Below are 14,292 nucleotides of genomic sequence, written 5' to 3'. Positions count from 1 at the left end.
AAAGGTCTTTGTGCATGTTTGTCCTTTTGTGTTGGACCTTGTGCCTTGCAATAAGGATGTACACAAAGTACCACAGATCCCCCTCAAGCACAGTGGCGTCAATCACTCCCTTAAACAGTCAGTATCTGTTAAAGATAAAAAAAGGCCTTTATATACTCAACAGTGCGATAGCTAAACCAGGCCTGCAACTCCTTAGAAATATGGACTTGTTTTCATCGGACTCTGAACAAAGAGGTAAATAGATCAACTGAAAACTGAAATCTGTGTTTGGTCTAATTGGCTTTTGAAGTAGGCTGCCATTGAAGATTATTCTTATTTGTTTGAAGATAAATGCTGACAGCCTATTGCTCTGATCTCACTCTCTCCCTCTCTCTTTCTCACTTCCCCTTCTCAATCTCTCTTCCCTCTCACTCTGTCCACTCTCCCCCACCTCTCCACTCTCTCCACTCTCACTTTCCCCCATCTTTCTCTCCTCCTGTACCCTTTCGTCCACTCTCCCCCTCCTCCACTCTCTTCCATCTCCCCCCTCTCCACCTCTTCCTCCCTCCACCTGTCCCCTCTCCCCTCCTCTATTTTCCTACCTCTCCCCACCTGCCCCCCTCTCCTCTCTTCTCCTATGACGCCATCTCTCCCTCTTCCTCCCTCCCCTCCTCCCTGCCCACTCTTTCCCCTCTGTTTCTCCCTCCGCCCTCTCTCATCCACCCCTCTCTTCGCCCTCCTCCCCCTCCCTCTCTTTCCCCTCTACCACCTCTCTCTCCTCCCCTCTTCCTCTCACCTCCAACCCATCATGGCACAATCTCACAATAATAATAATCATAATCATAAAGATTAGCCAAGTTTTGCAGCATATGAGGAATTTGATTTGCCATACAGTCATACCAATAAAGAGCAACAAGACACCCAAATAAATTTTTAACATAAACATCCACCACAGTGACTCCCCCACATTCCTCACTGTGATGGAAGGCAAAAAAAGTTCAATCTTCTTCCCTTCTTTGTTCTCCCGCGGTTGGGGCACTCGAACCATCCGTTGTTGGGGTGATCTTGGCTCCCGCAGCCGGCGATCGAGCCCTCGGCATTGGGGCGATCAAGCTCCCTCATCGGGGGGATCTCAGCTCCTCCTCGCTGGACGATCGGACCCCGGGTCGGGGCTAGTCACACCTCCTGCGGCTTGGAGCTTCCCGACATCAGACTCTACCCGAGACTGCCAGCTCCTTGATGTTGAAATCCGCAGGACGCGGTTGGAGCGTCGATCCCAGGCAAGGGATCGCAGGCTCCGATGGTAAGTCCACGGCCCCGCGGTGGGGCTCAAAGTCAGTCTCGAGCAAGGCCACCAGCTCCATGATGTTAGGCCGCAGAGTGACCGGAGATACAATCCGGAAAACAATCGCACCTCCAGCAAGGTAAGAGATTGAAAAAAGTTTCCCCCTCCCCCACCCCCCATATAAAACAAACCAGAGAACATTAACACATACTTTTAAAACACAACAAAAAAGACGAAAAGACAGACAGGCTGTTGGCGAGGCTGCCATTGCCAATCTCCAACACGCTTTCATGGTGCTACATTGATGAACAATCAATGACTATAATGTAATTAGACAAGCAGTATGACAGTGCATTCGACAATGGTGTACCATGTGGTTAATGCTGCCAGGTGATTTTGCAGTGACACTGAAGACTAAAATCTGATCTCTATTCCTCATGCAGATTGCTGGTTTCAATCAGTCATGGGCGATTAGGATTGGTCTGCAAATCCTTATTTTCGTAAACACCATTCTTCCTGTAGCCAAACTTAATAATTTCCTTTAATGGAGGGGATTTCCTGCTGTGAATACTTTGGACATTTTATATCGTCTGTAAGTGAAACTGCACATATAGAGTTTTCTACATCAAAAGGGGTGGTAGCTGCAGAAAACATTTTTGTGAGTTTAGCTAATCTTGCGGTTTCTAGTTTCCTTCAAACCTCATAACTGTGCAGCTGTCATGTACCATACACTTAATGTCTTTGTGTACGACACACATCTAATGATACACATCTCATACCTTACAGGGTTTATATATCTGGTAGATAAATATTTTAGAATTGTTGGCATGAAAAAAATAACAACCATTTATTTGCATTTTTCTTTAAACGATAAAAAAAGAATCTTCGATGTCAGCCTTCTTCCTGTTTCATCAAACCCAAGTGACCAAACCATGACTGAAGGAGGAAACGCTTTTGCAGTGCTTTAAATGTTGGCCTGTTTCACCACTACTGATGTGACATCGACATAGATTGGTGGAGAAAAGATGGCTTGGAGCACCTAAGGGCAGCACAGTGGGGCAGCGGTAGAGTTGCTGCCTCACAGCGTCAAGAGGCTCGGGTTATTGGTGCTGTCTGTATGGAGTTTGCACATTCTCCCTGTGATCATGTGGGTTTTCTCCTGGTGCTCCGGTTTCCTCCCACAAGACATGCAGGTTTGTAGGCTTCATTAAAAATTGTAAATTGTTCCTTGTGTTCCCTGCACGTGGATCGCTGGTCAGCGTGGCCTCTATGGACCGAATGGCCTGTTTCCATGCTGTATCGTTGGAATCAGTCTGAAGAAGGGTTCTGACCCGAAACGTCACCCATCCTTTCTCTCCAGAGATGCTCTCTGGCCCACTGAGTTACTCCAGCACTCAGTACAAACCAGCATCTGCAGTTCCTTCCTGCACACCTGAGCATCATTTATGACTTGGTTTAGGCCCATTCTGGTGCTGTGGGAAAGGTGAAAATCTTGTGAGAAATGTTGAAACAATGAGTGATGGGAGAGAGTACGTATCTAGGAAACAGATGCACACGACTAGAAGAGACAATGAGGCGAATTGTTTTTTCCAACCAAGTCACTAATGCAATTTGGCTTCATGTACACTAGAGAATTAATCTCCATCGGTTACAGACTTAATGAATGTGTCAGAGTTGCCATGATAGATGCTTTGGGACAGGACATGCTGACAGCTTTTAATTATTCATTTGGCCATTCAATCTTGTTGCCATGGGAACGGAATAATGGAATCAGAATTAGATATTATTTCCCAACATAAACATCAACTGAGAAATTCTATTAGATGGCTCACTGGCGTTTAGATTAGGTAAGAACTGTAGGTGCTGGTTAAATCAAAGGTAGTCACAAAATGCTGGAGTAATGAACAACCCGAAACGTCACCCATTTCTTCTCGCCAGAGATGCTGCCTGTCCCGCTGAGCTGTATACTCCAGCATTTTGTGTCTACCGCCATTTAGTTTAGTTTAGTTTAGAGATACAACGCGGAAACTGGCCCTTCGGCCCACCAGGTCCGCGCTGACCAGCGATCTCCATACACTGACACTGTCCTACACACACTAGGTTAATTCCCGGAATGGCGGTACTGTCGTATGTTGAAAGGTTGGAGCAATTAGGCTTGTATACACTGGAATTTAGAAGGATGAGGGGGGATCTTCCTCACCACATTCAAAACATCACTGAAGTCTCACCTGTTCAGCACTGCCTTCAACCACTGAAGGTCACTTCACCTTCTGTCTCCTTTCTCTGTTCGTTTACTTATTTATCTATTTATTCACTTCTCTATGTTCTAGAAATCCCTGTAAAACGTCTTTGAGTGTTTGAAAAGCGCTATATAAATGTAATGCATTATTATTATTATTATTATAATTAGGGGATTGGACACATTAGAGGCAGGAAACATGTTCCCAATGTTGGGGGAGTCCAGAACAAGGGGCCACAGTTTAAGAATAAGGGGTAGGCCATTTAGAACGGAGATGAGGAAGAACTTTTTCAGTCAGAGAGTGGTGAAGGTGTGGAATTCTCTGCCTCAGAAGGCAGTGGAGGCCAGTTCGTTGGATGCTTTCAAGAGAGAGCTGGATAGAGCTCTTAAGGATAGCGTAGTGAGGGGGTATGGGGAGAAGGCAGGAACGGGGTACTGATTGAGAGTGATCAGCCATGATCGCATTGAATGGCGGTGCTGGCTCGAAGGGCTGAATGGCCTACTCCTGCACCTATTGTCTATTGTCTATTGTATCATTTCCAATTTTTTTACAGAAGCCATTTTAACCTACAAACCTGCGCGGGAAACCGGAGCAGCCAGAGAAAATCACCACGTTCACGGGGAAAATGTACAAACACCATACTGACAGCACCCTTGGTCAGGATCAAACCCGGATCTCTGGCGCTGTAGGGCAGCAACTTTGCCGCTGCGCCACCGTGCCGCCCACATTGTGACGACTTTGTTTGATCATTAACCAAATATAATTCATCCACAGTTTTTGCAGCAGAGGCTGACTTCAGAACCTTCATAAGCATGATGTACTTCTGCACAGACTTGAACAGTGATGTCAAACAATATTTAACACACGCTTTTGACATCCCTTCCACAAAATTCATTTGTGCATACATGGTCTGCAAACGGTGCAAACCACTCGTACAGAAGTTTAGTTTAATTTAGAGACACAGCCGCTGGGGACAGCACTTTCCTCAGGTCTCCACCGCCGACAGAAGGCTCCCTCCTCTTTCACCCGCTGCTGCTTCTTGCTGTGGCGATGGCTTTGTCCGCTCCTCGCTCCGCCACTGCTGCCTGCTTCTCCCGTCGCTCTGTCCACTTGGCCTCTCCCCCCACGCCCCGTCCTCCCTCCACCGCCGCCTCCTCCACCTTCTCCCCCACAGTCGCCGACACCCTCCACCTTGGAATCAACTGCAGGTGAGAGCGGAGGGAGCCCCATGGTGAGCGAGAGCGTTCTGTCACTGGAGCTGTCTCCAGGGTCCACAACCTGAGCCGCAACAACAGCCGTGTCACCGGGCCGTGCGGTTAATGAAGTCGGGCTCTCTGTAATCAAGGGATATGGGGAGAAGGCAGGCACAGGTTACTGATTGTGGATGATCAGCCATGATCACAATGAATGGCGGTGCTGGCTCGAAGGGCCAAAATGGCCTCCTCCTGCACCTATTTTCTATGTTTCGATGTTGCACCTTGCGAATTGGGAGTGGGATCGGAAGACAGGGGTCTAAACTGCCGGGGAGAATGGCGGAGATCTGGTCCTAGACTCTCCCACTTGTGAAAACACCCTCTTCACATCCACTCTATCCAGGCCTTTCACTATTCAGTAAGTTTCAATGAGATCCCCCCTCATAAACTCCAGCGAGTACAGGCCCAATTCCATCAAACACTTATCATACGTTAACCCACAGATTCACCAACTTCTGACTAAATAAATTCCTTCTCATCTCCTTTCAGAAAGGTTCTGGAACCGAGGGTGCCAGAAAATCAGTGTTCATCCTGAACGTCAAACTAGCCGATAAAATATTTTTCTTCCCTCTTACCCTATGAGCCATTATTGTTGATTCTTAATAACTGTTCTGTGTGCTCTGGCTTATATTCCATTTCAGTTCACGCTTAAAAATACTTCTTCCCAGTTAAACATTGTGCCTGCCGGTATTTGCTTCAGAAGTAACTCAGGAAGTCAGCCCAGCCGAGCCCACATTTATCTCTAAGTATTCATTCCAACCTGCAATGGACATGACACACCCAGCTGTTCACACACACCACGAAAGGTCAAGACTCAGAAAAATATTTTCTTAATCCTGCAGAAACTGATGGAAAACACATTTTCTGGTAGCCTCAACCATCCTCTTGTAAATCAAGAATGAAGTGTTTAATTGTCATATGTACCGATCGATGGTGGTCAGGGACTCAGTGGGCCGAAGGGCCTGCTCCATGCTGTAACTCTAAACTGAGCAAACAAAAATGGTGTAGGGAGGAACTGCAGATGCTGGTTTAAACCGAAGATAGACACAAAAAGCTGGAGTAACTCAGCTGGTCAGACAGTATCTCTGGAGAAAAGGAATAGGTGACGTAATCCAAAAATTGTACTATTCTACCGTGCAACATTTTTGTGCACTACACTTTGAAATTCTATTGGAAACCTTTTCATCGAACCTAGTAGATAACAGCACTTTTCTGGCACGTACAATGACAAAAGTCATGATGTGACACTAATTGACAATATTTGCATGTATTTTTTTGTCCCCCAGCTATTGCTAAGAGCGGTGGCCTCAACTGCACAAAGCATCTGATGAGAAAGGATAAAGCCAGTTCTTCCAATTCACCCAAACTCATTACAGTGAATCTTCCCCTTGACCCTGTACTAGGTAAGATCCAATGCAGCAACAGCTTTTTTGTTTTAGAGGTACGGCATAGAAACAGGCCCGAAGATAGGCACAAAATACTGGAGATAATCAGCCGGCCAGGCAGCATCTCCGGAAAAAGGAATAGGCGGCGTTTCGGGTTGAGACCCTTCATCAAATAGAAACAGGCCCTTCGGCCCACCGAATCTGTGCTGGCCATCTGTGCTGGCCAATGTTTATTTGTTCTATCCAACACACTAGGGACAATTTACAGAAGTCAATTAACCTACAAACCTACACGTCTTTGGCATGTGAGAGCAAACCGGAACACCCGGAGTAAACCCACACGGTCACAGGGAGAACTTACAAACTCAATACAGACAGCACCCGTAGTCAGGATTGAATCCAGGTCTGGCTGATTGGAATGGCTGGTTGGTACACCCACAAAGAATGTTTAATTTACATTGTTTTTTAATTAAATGAGTTTATTATGTTTCGTTCAAGTTCTTTTTCAATTGTTTCATTAAATTGTACTGTTTTTGAATATTACTTGTTTACTATGGGTAGTCATCTTTTTAAATGTAGTCACTGATGTAGTGGTGAAACTACAGAAGGCAATTTATGCAAAGAAGCTCCCAGACAACAAAGTGATAACAATCAATTTATTTTGGTAAATATTGCCATAAATATTGGTGAGAAGCCAAGAAATTCCTTCCTCAATCTTCTTTGAAATAATAAAGGCTGGAGTATACGCTTTTCCCATTATTTAAAGCTTGGCAGGACAAGGTTATTGCACAGTGGGTGACACAGTGGCACAGTGGTAGAGTTGCTGCTTTACAGTGCCAGATTCCTAGGTTTGATCCTTACTATGGGTGTTTAGTTTAGTTTAGAGATACAGCGTGGAAACAGCCTCTTCGGCCCACCGGGTCCGCGCCGACCAGTGACCCCCGCACATTAACACCATCCTACACCCACTAGGGACAATTTTTACATTTACCAAGCCAATTAACCTACAAACCTGTACGTCTTTGGAGTGTGGGAGGAAACAGAAGATCTCGGAGAAAACCCACGCAGGTCATGGAGAGAACGTACAAACCCTGTACAGACAGCACCCGTAATCAGGATCGAACCCAGGTCTCCGGCGCTGCATACGCTGTAAGGCAGCAACTCTACCGCTGCGCCACCGTGACCGCCCTGTACAGAGTTCGCACATTTTCCCCGTGAGCGCGTGAGCTTCTCTCCGTGGGCTCCGGTTTCCTCCGACAACCCAAAAACATGCAGGTTTATAGGTTAATTAGCTTCTGTAAATTGCCCCTAGTGTGTAGGATGTGAAACGGGGATAACATAGAAGTAGTGTATGGGTGATCGTTGGTCAGCGCGAGCTTGGCGGGCCGAAGGGCCTGTTTTCACGCCGTATCTCTAAACTACACTAAACTAAACTAATTTAAACTGAACCAAGCACAGCTTGCGTTGGGAATAGCTCTGCCCAAAACTGCAGAAATTGCAGAGTTGTGGATGTAGATAGGTCAATTACACAGACCAGACTCCCCACCCTTAACTTCAACTGCATTTCACATTGCCCCGATAAAGCAGCCAATGTAATCAAAGACTTGTTCCATCCCGGTCATTCCTTCTTCCTGCTCCTGTCGGGCAGAAGGTACAGAAGCTTTAAAGCGCACACCATCAGACTCAGGAACAGCTTCTTCCCCATTGTTATTAGGGTTCTGAACAGTCCTTCCGTATGTTAGGGTACTGTTTGCTTCACCTAAACCCCATTGCAGAGTTTGTCGAAGGAACTGATGCCCTACACTACTGAGAACTATATTCTGTATCTTCTCCTTTGTTCCAGTTTAGTCTAGTACGTGAGTTTGCCTTGATTGTATTTATGTATAGTATTATCGGATCAATTTGGATGGCATGCAAAACAAAGCGTTTCAGTATATGCGACAATAATAAACCTAAACAAGTGTAGATGAAATAAAGATTGAAGTCTGTCGGTGTCATACCCAGTGGCTAAGCTGAAAACAAAGCATACATAGCACATGCAATTTCTGTAATTACAGAGTTAAAACAAAAAAAAACCATTACATCAGGAAAATCCAACCACTGAAACCATCATAAAGCATGCCTGACATCATCCCGATTCAGAGTCATACAGCACGGAAACAGGAACTTCTGCCTAACTCGTCTATGCCGACCAAGATGTCCCATCTAAGCTAGTCCGTGTGCCGACGTTTGGCCCATATCCCTTTAAGCCTTTCCTAAATATGTACCTGTCCAAGTGTCTTTTAAATGTTGCTGTCGTACCTGCCTCAGCTACCTCCTCTGGGTGCACATATATACGTATCCACTGCCCTCTGTGTGAAAAGGTTGCCCCTCAGGTTCCTATTAAATCTTTCCCCTCTCACCTTAAACCTATGCCCTCTTGTTCTTGATTCCCCTACCCTGGCTAAAAGACTCTGTGCATGCACCTTATCTATTCCCCTCATGATTTTATACACCTTTATATGATCACCACTCAGCCTCCTGCGCTCCAAAGAATGAAGTCCTAGACTGCCTAACCTCTCCTTAAAGCACAGACCCCAAGTCCTGGCAACATTCTTATAAATCTTCACTGCAGTCTTTTACTACAATGAATCTTCCCTACAACAGGATGACCAAAACTGAACACAATACTCCATGCGGCCTCACCAACAACACCAATAACACCACGCCCTAATGTCTCTGCTTTGTTAGATATCCAGCATGTCAAAAGCCTTCTCGACCACCTATCTATCTGCGATGCCACTTTCAGGAAACTATGTACTTGTATTCCGAGATCCCTCTGCTCTACAACACTCTCCAGGGCCTTACCATTCACTGTGAAGGTCCTGCCCTAGTTTGACTCCCCAAAATGCACCACCTTGCGCTTACCTGAATTAAACTCCATTTGCCATACCTTGGCCCACTTGCTTGGTTGATCAAGATCCCACTGTAATTCTTGATAACCATCTGCACTGTCTACAATACCAGCTATTTTAGTGTCACCTGTCAACTTAGTAATCCTGCCCCCATGGACTCTATATCTGAGGATGTGCTGGCATTGGAGAGAGTCTAGAGGAGGTTTACGAGAATGATCCCAGGGATGATTGGGTTAACATATGATGAGCATATGACAGGACTGGGCTTGTACTCGCTAGAGTTTAGAAGGAAGAGGGGGGGGGGGGCCTCATTGATATTCACCAAATAGTGAAAGCCCTGGATAGAGTGGATGTGGAGAGGATGTTTTCACTAGTGGGAGAGTCTAGGACCAGAGGGCACAGCCTCAGAATAAAAGGACTTACATTTAGGAAGGAGATGAGGAGGAATTTCGTTGGTCAGCAGGTGGTGAATCTGTGGAATTCTTTGCCACAGAAAGCTGTGGAGGCCAAGTCAGTGGATATTTTTAAGGCAGAGATAGATAGGTTCTTGATTAGTACAGGTGTCAGAGGTTATGGGGAGAAGGCAGGAGAATGGGGTTAGGAGGGAGAGGTAGATCAGCCATGATTGAATGGCAGAGTAGACTTGATGGGCCGAATGGCCCATTTCTGCCTCTATTCCTTTTGACCTTATGATTAGTCAATAATTTCACATGGTTCTGAACTTTATGACTATCTTGAAGAAAGATATTTGGAGCAATTCAAATGCTACGTCCTTTCTTCTTCACCTCAATTGCCCCCCCCCCCCCCCCCCCCATTCAGATTTTGAAATTACATTCAAATACGTAAAATTGTCAAATAATTGGCCAAAAAAGCACAGCCAATGCCTCTACTTCCTCAGAGGACCAAGGAGGTTCAGCATGTCTGCAACTACTCTTATCTACTTCTACAGATGCACAGTGGATTGCAACCTTTCAGGATGCATCACAGCATGGTGTGGGGACAGCTTTGCCCAAGACCGCAAGAAATCGCAGAGAGTTGTGGACCTAGCCCATCTGTCACACAGACCAGACTCCCCACCATCGACTCCATTGACACTTCACGTTGCCTTGTGAAAGCAGCCAACATAATCAAAGACCTTGTCCCACCCCGGTCATTCCTTCTTCTCACTGCACCTGTCTGCCAGAAGATACAGAAGCTTGAAAGTACGTGCCACCACACTCTGGAACAAGTTCTTCCCTGCTGATATCATACTACTGAACGGTCCTCCCAGAGGTTAGGGTGTGTCCCGATCTTCCAACCTACCTTCATCATGGACCTTTTTCTCTGTAACTGTTACATTAGTGCTGTAACACTATAATCTGCACTCTGGTATCTTTCTCTTCGCTCTGTTGTACTGTGTATGGCTTGATTGTACTCATGTAGAGTATGATTTGATTTAATTGGATAGCATGCAAACAAAAGCTTTTCTCTGTACCTCACTATATGTGACAGTAATAAACCAAGACCAATAGCTTTGACTACACCAGAAGAATATGTTTAATCAATTGTTGTGAGATAAAGCTATCTATTAGACGGGCAATACCCAACAGTTTCGCCAGTTGATGTAAAATAGTGGCTTACATAAATTTTTTGATGTCTCTTCATATGTGAGAGACACAAAATGCTGTAGTAACTCAGCAGGTCAGGCAGCATCTCTAGAGAAAAAGGATGGGTGATGTTTTGGGTTGGGAATCTTTCTTCAGACTGATTGTAGTAGAGAGAGAATGGATAAAGGAAACTGGAAGCGAGAAAAAGCAGAACAAATCAGGGCCGACAGGACAAATCAGGATCTCCAAGGGTTTCCTGATAGGCAGATTGTTGGATAGTGACAAAAGTAAGCCCAAGAGGGATACATCATTGTGAACTGTGAAGCTAATTAAAAGACTTTTAGTGGAAGAAGGGTCATGCTCTCCAGAGATGCTGCCAAGCCCCCTGAGTTACTCCAGCATTCTGTGTCTATAAACCAGCATCTATCGTTCCTTTTTATCAGATAATAATCCAACTCTGTTCATCTCCTTTCCTCCAGATTTAGCCCGGATTAGGAAGTAACAATATGGCCAAATCCAGGACTAACCAGAGAATCTCATAAGCTTTTCTCCAATTTTCTATATAAAATAACTGCTAAAAAATGTCCAAACAACTGTGATGCTCGATGAATTTTGCAGCAGCAGCACAAGTTAACCTGCTCTGCATTTTAATTCTGAAATATATGTGGAAAACATTAACATTTACTTTTTAATGCATTTCAAACATTTTGTCAAATTGTACACTCAGGTATAAGTGCAGGTCTTCATATCGCATTTAAAAAAAAATTCTGAATGTCATTTAAACCATTGGGCTCTTTTCCTGCACGATAACAAAATATAATTTTGCCGTTTAAAGAAACATTAAACTAGAAGTTTAGCTTAGTTTTTGAGATACAGTGCAGAAATAGATCCTTCGGCCCACCGAGTCCACACTGATCAGCAATCCCCTCACACTAACACTATCCTACACACGAGGGACAATTTACAATTTTACCAAGCCAATTAACCTACTTTGGAGTAAGTTAACCTACTTATCCTACTACATCTTTGGAGTGTGGGAGGAAACCTGAGCACCCAAAGAAAACCCATGCAGGTCACGGGGAGAACATACAAACTTGGTACAGACAGCACCTGTAGTCAGGATCGAACCCGGGACTCTTGACGCTGTGAGCCAGCAGTTCTACTGCTGCGCCACCGTGCTAGCCAAAAACTCATATTGAAGCAGAAAAAATAGTGGAAAACATATGTGGAAATTATATATAAAACCGGAGAAACAGAGTGGGGATGTTACCCTTCAATAGATAACTTTATTTTACAAAATTTGAGAATTTTGTTGAATGCAATACAGAATTTATTGTTTCTGGTTTCCTGATATATTTTTGTCTGGTTAAAATTGAATTTCCAGCTGAACATTTTTTTAAAGCAAAGTTTTGCTCTGATGTACAAGAGCAAAGACAGATAGTATAAGGTGGTATTCACATTTTTTTTTCAAGGTACAATAGGAACAAAAAACATTTTAAAGTCAAAATTCTATAAATTATTAAGCAACATGATACCAACATAAAAGACACAAAGTGCTGGAGTAACTCAGCGGGTCAGGCAGCATCCAGAGAAAACATGGATAGGTTTTGTTCGGATCAAGTCCCTTCTTCAGACTCCAAGATGACCCTCTCTGTACAATCTATGCATTAACTCAGATATCCTGTATAAACCAGCAGATTATAATCTCAAAGCTAAATAAGGAACTGCAGATGCTGGTTTACAAAAAGCAATACAAAGTGCTGGAGTAACTCAGCGGGTCAAGCAGCATCTCTGGAGAACATAGATGTGACGTTTCGGGTCATGGCCCTTCTTCAGATGCTGTGGAAAAGAAGTCTGAAGAAGGGTCTCAACACGAAACGTCATCTATCCACGTTCTCCAGAGATGCTGCCTGACCCGCTGAGTTACTCCAGCACTTTGTGTCTTTCCTTGGTAAACCAACATCTGCAGATCCTTGTATCTGTAATCAGGAGACTAACACCAGAGAAGAAGCTCACCTAGAATATCTGTACATGTTTAAGATGCAAACATGGGTGACACAGTGGGTAGAACCTCGTCGGTTTCCTCCGGGTGCTCCGGTTTCCTCCCACATCCCAAAGATGTGCGGGTTTGTAGGTTAATTGGCATCTGTACATTGTCCCCAGTGCCATAGGGAGTGGATGATGAAGTGGGATAACATAGAGCTAGTGTGAACGGGTGATCAACGCCCGACATGGACTCGGTGGGCCGAAGGGCCTGTTTCCATCCTGTACCTCTAAACTAAACTTAACAGAAGTAACTGTCATGAAAGAAAGATGGCAGCCACTGCCGTCTACAAAAGCACCTGTAAGAGCAATGAATAGAATTGTTTAGTTATTTCATTAAATTTGTTGAGTGAAAATTGTTGTCCAGGGTGCTGGAGAGATTGCTTGGTTGATAACAAAGTAAGACTGGACTTTTCGTATCCAGCTTCAAAGGCAAACCAACTTCAAACATTTCAAACAAAGAATGCAATTAGGCTATCATCTTTGGTTATGTATTTGATTGCCCGATTGAGGATCGGCATAGAGTTGACATTCAAAACATTCACTCTGACTACTCGCTCAACCATAACAGCAAACCTGCTCCTATTCCTTCACATCCCTTTCCATCAGCATATCTTCCACCTTGGCTCCAAAGAATATGATACTGATGAAAAGGCCTGGCCACTATTGTTTGTTCCGGTTGCCCAGACAACAGATGCATCAGGAGTTTCGACATTTCCATTTACATTCTGGGGAGAATTAACCTGCACTTTCGGGCAGAGAGAAATTTCAAAGGATATCTCGCTGCCTTCAAGGTTTTGGCCATCTGCTAGACCGTAACAAGAGAGAAGTAACCTTCCGAAATTAACTCTTCATAAAGAATCTATCTTTTCATAAGCAATTTACCAATACAACTATTTCTGTGTAGAATGTAAAACAATATAGCACAGGAACAGGCCCTTCGCCCCACAATCTCTGTGCTGAACACGATGTCAAGACCAACTCTGATCTGCCTGCATGCATTCCATATCCCGCCATTCCCTAAATATCCATGCGCATATCCAAAAGTCTCTTAAATACCACTATTATATCTGCCTCCACCACTGCCCCAGCAGCATGTTCCAGGCACTGGCCAATGTCTTTTAAATCCTGAAGTTTGAAGATTCATAAGTTCCTATGTCATAAGAGCAGAAGAAGGCCATTCGGCCGATTTAGTGTACTCCACCATTCAATCATGACCGATCTATCTTTCCCTCTCACCCTTAATTTCCTGCCTTCGTCCCATAATCCCTGACTCCCTTACTCATCGAAAAGCCAATCTCCTCTTTAAAAATACCCGATGACTTGGCCTCCACAGCCTCATCCACAGATTCACAACCATGACTGCCTATCCTATTAACGCCTCTCATAATTTTATGTACTTCTATCAGATCTCCCTCCAATGCTCCAGAGAAAACCACCTTTCCGTCCAACCTCTCAATATTACTTGAAATTGGCGCATTTAATGTTCACGCCATTGGGTCGTGCAAAATGGGTTGCTGCCTTACAGCGCCAGAGACCCAGGTTCGATCCTGACTACGGTGATGCTATCTGTGCATAGTTTGAACATACTCCTTGTATCTCCGGGTGCTCCGGTTTCCTCAAGCAC

At 44.6% G+C, this 14,292-nt stretch overlaps 1 protein-coding gene across 4 annotated transcripts in view; it reads right to left on the bottom strand.

Moving 5' to 3' along the window:
- The window catches only part of kif21b (kinesin family member 21B), a 122,725-nt gene that overhangs the window by 91,547 nt on the left and 16,886 nt on the right, over window positions 1-14,292 (bottom strand). The gene's annotated exons all lie outside the window — the stretch shown is intronic.

Source organism: Rhinoraja longicauda, chromosome 24 (assembly GCF_053455715.1).
Source record: "Rhinoraja longicauda isolate Sanriku21f chromosome 24, sRhiLon1.1, whole genome shotgun sequence".
In the NCBI taxonomy this organism is placed as follows: domain Eukaryota; kingdom Metazoa; phylum Chordata; class Chondrichthyes; order Rajiformes; family Arhynchobatidae; genus Rhinoraja; species Rhinoraja longicauda.
Note: the sequence above shows the minus strand (reverse complement) of the source record. Positions and strands in the feature narration are given on the sequence as shown.